This window comes from Tigriopus californicus, chromosome 7 (assembly GCF_007210705.1).
Source record: "Tigriopus californicus strain San Diego chromosome 7, Tcal_SD_v2.1, whole genome shotgun sequence".
Lineage (NCBI taxonomy): Eukaryota > Metazoa > Arthropoda > Copepoda > Harpacticoida > Harpacticidae > Tigriopus > Tigriopus californicus.
This window is the reverse complement of record NC_081446.1, coordinates 12,970,570-12,977,506: the sequence shown is the minus strand read 5'-3', so window position 1 is coordinate 12,977,506 and position 6,937 is coordinate 12,970,570.

Here is a 6,937-nt window from a genome sequence, read left to right as displayed (position 1 = left end):
CCATCCACCTTGGAGGAGTCCAAACGTGACATTAGTCCAGCTTTCAGAGTGCGATGAAAGCGCTCTACCATTCCATTTGCTGGAGGATGATAAAAGAAGTGGTGTGGTTGGCGGAATCCTACCAGAGAAGTTGAGGGAAGTTCCAGAAGCCCAGAAGGAAATTGCGTTCCCCGGTCAGAAGTTCATATCTCCAGAACACCAAAACGGGTTATCCAATGACGAATCAAGGCCCGAGCCGCAGGATTCGGCGGTCATTTCTGCCCATTGGGATTGCCTCTGGCCATCGAGTAGAAACCGACTCAATAATCGTAAATAGACTATCGCCATTCCCCTCACTAACTGGCAATGGACCGACTATATCCCAACGTGCAAGGGAATCGAATCTGTGGGTAGGCGGAGAACGATGTTGAAGCTGGGTTTAACATGCCGGTGGACTTTTGAAATTTGACATGCGTGACACGACTTGCACCAAGCACGGACATCCTTTTCATAGAGTGCCACACAATCTCTTTGATAATGCTCTCAGGTAGGCGTGCTCCCATGTGGGAGAGGCCATGAACTGCATCGAAAACTCGTCTTGTCCAAGTAGAAAGGCAGTATGGGGCGTGGCACGGCCAGTTGAAATATCACACAGAATTTTAACCGAACCAAACGGAACATCCTCCAATTATCATGTTGTGATGGACGTGGCGATAGGCATGATTTTCCTCAGATTCTGCTTTTCTCAGACAGACAATGTAGTCAAATCCTGACAGAGATAGGACTTACTTATCGGTGGCGTGACAAAGCGTCCGTACGGATTGTCTAGCCCCGCACGATGCTTAATATTTGTGGTATAAAATTTCCGAGATATAAGAGAGATGCCTTGCTTGTCGGGGGAAACGTTCCGTTAGATTGGTCATTGCTCCCAGGAGGGGCTTATGATCCGTAAATATCGTGAAGGATCTTGCCCTCGACCGTAGTGGCGAAATTGTTGATGCCAAGGTACACTGCCAACAGTTCTCGATCAAAGGCGGCGTACTTTTTTTCTGCACTAGACAATTTCTTGCTTAAAGAATGCAAGAGGTGCCAATGTCCGTCCTTAAATTGGTCAAGAGACCCACCAACCGCATAGTCTGATGCATCTGTTGAAATAGAGAGAGAGCACTTAGAGTGGGGTGGTGAAGCATTGTGGCATTGGCAAGGGCACCCTTGGCTGCTTCGAACGCGGTTGACAATCCTAAGACCAATCAACTTCCCTGACCTTTCCCACAACAAACTTGATGAAGTTGGGTGAATCTTATTTGCCAATCCAGCAAGAACCGGTGATAGAAATTCACCATGCCAAGGAATGTTTGTACACCTTTCTTTGTTGTGGGACTGGAAATTCTCTCACCGCACTCACTTTGTCCTTAGTTGGCAATATTCCGTGCGCTGAGACATGGTGCCCCAGAAAGGTCAGTTCAGTAACTCCGAACAAGCATTTTGAAGGTTGCACTATCCAAACCTGCATTTTGAAGGGCGCGAAAAACTTGTTTCAAGTGGTCAGCATGTTCGTCTACGATGGAGCTGGCAACCAAAATATCGTCCAGTAAACGAAAAATAAATGGTAATCCCTCAATACACGATCCATTAAGCGTTGAAATGTTTGGGCGGCGTTTTTTCAGTCCAAAAGGCATTGCGTAAAAAATTCGAAGAGTCCAAATGGCGTGATCACAGCCGTTTTGGTATGTCTTCTTCCAGCCATTGGTATTTGATGATATTCCCTTGCCAAATTGATCTTTGGAGGAAAATGCTTTTTTCCAGATAGATCAATGTTTGAAATCTCCTATGTGAGGGATAGGATAACGGTCGTCGGTAGTTGCAGCGTTCAACCGGCGAAAATCCCCACAAGGACGCCACAAAACCTTCCGACTTTTTAACCACGTGAAGAGGGGAAGCTATGGAGATTCTGAAGGACGAGTAATCCCCAAACTTTACCATCTTGTCGAACTCAGCTTTGGCAGCTACAAGTTTTTCATGCGACAGGCGTCGGCACGTGCAAAAAACGGGTGGTCCAGAAGTAGAGAGGAAATGCTTGACCCCATGCAAAGATTCTGAAGGTTCACGGAAATGTGGACGGTTAAATCGGGAAAGTCATTAATAATGTTGGCCAAATGTTGCCCTCCATTCTTAATTCCGCAAATTACCGTAGATGGTACGCCCTGGAGATAGTGGGGAGTACTTGAGAGATGTCAAGATCAATGAGACAACGTCCTCTCAAGTCTACAGCAAGGTTGTTTGAGACCAAAAAATCCGCACCTAATATGGGTTGATGAACGTCAGCCAAATAAAACGATTGTGTGTATTTTCGATCACCCAAAGTTAGATTAACCAATCTTGTTCCCCATGTCCGTATTCCCGATCCATTTGCGGCGGAGAGAAGTTGAGAGTTCGAACCGTCCTGGCGATGTCGTTTAGAGCGGGGGAAAACAGATACTTCTGCACCTGTGTCAATGAGGAAATCGATCCCAGCCATCTTATTGGTTGCTTCTAGTGTCGCTTTTCCACCACGGATGGCAGCTAGGCCGGCCACTTGGGTGGTTAATGGTCGGCCAACCGTTTTCCGCTAAAGGGGACAGCGCTCATACATATGGAGTCGCAGAAGATGGGAGACACTTCCTTGCTTTAAGTCCGTGCGTTGCATGATACCAGCATACGGAGATGGCGAGAGTTTAGACCCTGACTGCTTCTCATGAGGGAATGTTGGGTGACGGACTGCTTGGATAAAGGTAATTGATTGGTCACTGGCTTCCAAAAACCTCGTCCGCAGCCCTTGCCAGGTCCAAGATCTCTGATGGAGGGTCACGTCCCAGGGCTTGCTGAATCGCAGGGAGGGAGACGACTAAGGAAAAAGGCTCGCAGCAATTTGGAGTTTTGTCCTTGGGATCGACCAAAGCTTGCATCTTTCTCAGCAGAGCGTGGGCCTCTGATCCCCAAGCCCCGAGATTTCGAAAAGCTCTCGGTACGATTGTCCCTCTGATTTTTTGAAAAAAACTCCAGCAAAACGTCCTTTAATCCGGAATATTGGTTCGCAGAGGGTGGGTTATCGGTGAAGTGGGCGATCTTGCATATAACACTCCGGTCAATTGCCCCCAGAGCATGGTAGAATTTGGTAACTTCAGAGGTGATACCTTTCAGAGAGAACTGGGCCTCGACCATGGTGAGCAAGACTTGGGGTTGGTTTCCCAAAAGTGTGGCAATTTGATGCTCACGGCGTCTACGGCCTTCGTCATTCCCTCGAAATTTGCTTGGACTCCTCGTATCCATTCTCAAAGAAGAAATATGTCTCAACAACGGGGTCACCAGTTTAGCGTCCTAACGATAGTAAGGAAAGGAAACTAAGTTTAAGTCGTCGATTTTATTAGTTCACCTTCTTGACCGCGAACCTCTCTGCCAGAGACTCCTCACCAAAGCGTTTAATTCAGGCGGCACAATCGATGTACGCAATAATCAAATTAGCAAGTTGGTCGGTGACGACTGTTTCCTTGTCGCCACAAGCATAATTGAAATGGTCCTCAGCCATTAGGAAAAAAAAGATTCCCGCGCGAGGAGATTCGAACTCACGACAAACAAAAAGCAACACTTTCACACATGCACTTTACGTTGTCGACCAATGAGTCCAAGAGCACCTTACGTTGTCAACCAATGAGTTTCAAGAGAAGGCCAATTACAAACGTTCTTACTTAAAGCAGTTACATGTCGAAGAGTGATAGCTGACCAAAAACTGAAGATATGTAACGACCATACACTGAAAGTGGCCACGAGTCCTTGCTCCCTCAAGGCTATTTTGGAAGAAAGGCCAATATCTCAAGATCCAAGACGCCCTCTCACTGGCCCCTGTCCAAGATCCATCACCAGATGACTAGGAAGTGGTGATCTATGGCTATGTCTGTCATCTCTAAATAGAAAAAAAAATGTACAGGAAACCCAAAATTTACCTTTTTTAGCAGCTACGAAAGGTTTCAGCCTTTAAAAATATAATCTATAAAGTGTCATCATACTGTATATAGGAGTAGTATGTATAGCTTTAACAATTAACACTCGTTTTGGACAAAAAGATAAAAGTGTCAGGTAATACGTTTTTGTTACAAAGACCTATCAAGTCCTGTTTGACCTTTTTCAAACCTGCTGAACTAATTTGGATGCAATCTCAAAGACATATTGACCCAGCTTTATTCTCGCTTTTTTCTGGGACCCAAAAACGGATTTGCTTCAAATTCTGAGGGTTGTAAGCTTTTTGCAAGCTTGATCAAAGAAAAATGTCTCTTGGTCTGAATGGAAGATGATTGTACTGGCATCCAAGCCTTAAATTGTGAATAGGATGACCTTAAGGCAGACTAATCTATTCGTCAGGTAGAGGTTTTCCCTCTTCCTAAAATTGACCAGCTGACGAGGTTGATGATTTTAACATGTGAATGAATTGAGAGATGGTATTTGACTTATTTATTACCAAGAGTACCTAGCTATTTATACATATCACAGATAGATGCGCTCACAGATGTGGATGCGCTATGAGCGAGCACATGCTCGCCACACCATTTCGTGCGTGGAAGCGGGTGTGGGAAACGGCCCGGAGTTGGAAACGGATAGAGTGGGAAACGGGCTTGAGTGAAAAATGGGCCAAAGTGGGAAACGGTCCGGAGTGGGAAACGGGCCGGAGTGGGAAACAGGCCGGAGTGGGAAACGGGCTAGAGTAAAAAAACTGGCTGGATTAAAAATGTCCGGGAACTGCGGCAACTAGGCCGGGATGCGGCAACGAGGCCAGATGCTGCGACAAGGCCGGATGTTGCGATGAGGCCGGATGCGGAAATATGACCGGATATATATAACAAATAGATGCACTATGAGCGAGCACATACTCCCCACAATTTGTCCAAGATCTCAAGCATTCCAATCTGACCGCCACTACTCACAGATTTGATTCAAAATTTGCTTTTAAGCTGCTATTTTCGTGGCTTATCCGCTTCACCGCTTATCTGCTTAACCCCTTCCAAGAATCAATTAAATTCTGCGTCGATCAAAACTCTCAACTCAGATTGGTTGAGGCATAAGGCAAAGCGCTCAAGCGGTCAAGGGGATAAGCCACGAAAATATCTGCTATAGACATTTTACTTTCCTCTTCAAAAAAACAGAAAGCCCAAAAACAACCCATTAGTTGAATTAACAATCATTTAAAAAAAAGCTTCTTCATGGCAAAAATGCACTCCAGCTTACTCCAGTGACCTTAACAACCTCCGGGTTGCAGTGGGTACGTCCCCACGGAGGAGGGCAACAAAGGCTTCCTGATTTGGCATTTGTTGGGGTTATAATCTTTTTTTTTTTAAGTTTTCATCCACATCTGCTCATGCCATTTTTTTCCTTTATAACATTTATTTCCGGAGGTAAAACTAAAAGAATTACAAGTCCAGTTTTGTATGACGCACCCGGTACAGTATTTAAAGGAGGTACGAAAGGTATCGTTCACAAAACATATTCAAAGGTATCTATGAGCTTTGTCCTCAACCAAGTTTTACGGTCAATTGTAATGATCGTAAAGGCTTAATACAGTTTTGAGCCCTACGCCATGCAGGCTAATCAAAATAATGAAGAACTCTCTTACGGGTTCTTTCAATGTTCCATCACTCCGTTCTAGTCTTCACATATTTCTCCTGATCCAAGCCGTCCAATTCATACTTTTCACTAGACAGGATGGAGTTAGCCATAAACTTCATACATAAGAAGGGATCCAAAGACATTCCAGACAACCATGGGATACTTACCGCGGAGAATCCCTTCTTGAAGATGATGTCCACTCTACAAGATGCCCGCTTCTCAGGATTGGCAGAGGATTTAGCGTTTCAATTCGGTGTCCGAAGAAACCGCTCTGCCATGGCAGCAGAAATCTCCTTTATGAAATTGGGCACTCAAACATCAACGATAAACGGAGAGTGTGCGGATGCGTTGTTGACTTCTCCAAAATCTAGCCTTTTAGGGAGGAGGCGTGGTGTATCGGTTAGTGCAGTTTCTTATTCCAGAGAGGTCCTCAGTTCGACTCTCCTCCCCTAGCTTTCTCCATAGGAAGCTATTTGACTCTAACCCCTCTCACAGACGGCGAACCAAACTGATACGGTACACGACCCTGGCCAGGGACAACCTAATGTTACTTAATGTCGTTGAGACATCCTAACGCGGCTGATGGAATTTGCAAATGGTCTCTGAGATAGCTTACTTCGCTGGACGGGCGAGGGTTAATACTCCAAACGACCCATGGCGCTCAACATGCCGCTGGCGATAAGAAAAAGCCCGGAAACACTAAACCTTCCAAACCATTTCTTATTCTTTACGTTTTAATGCCTCCATGGTCTATGTCAAAACGAGGAGTTGAGCACCCAATGAGCGATTGAATCCAATAGTTGTGGCTAGCCTTCTAAGAAAGTTGGAGTTAATCTAAGGTAGAATTAAGGCCTCCATTGAGACAGATCAATCAAGAGGTGAGGTCGAATCCGAAGGCGTTTTTCTCTTATGCAAACTCGAAGAGAAAGATCAAACACCCTGTAGGGCCCTTTGAGGTTGATGGGGAAGCCATAGACAATGTAGAGTCTATGGCGAACATACTTGGAGATCAGTTCTCTGGTGTGTTTTCAACTCCACTGAGTTTAGGAGCAACAGTCCATTGTTCTATTGATGAGTTTGTTGGGACTGGCAAGGCTTGTCAAGTTGAGCATTTAGATGATCTTGAAGTCACAGATCAGGATGCTTTAGAGGCCATCAGGGACTTGAGACTCTCGAGCGCCCCTGGCCCTGATGGTGTGACATCTCAGTTTCTGATGAGATGCTCACAGGTTCTTGCTCCTGTTTACTCGTACTTGATGCGTTGCATCTTGGACCAGGGCAAGTTCCCCTCTTCTCTGAAGGTAGCTCATGTTGTTCCAATTTT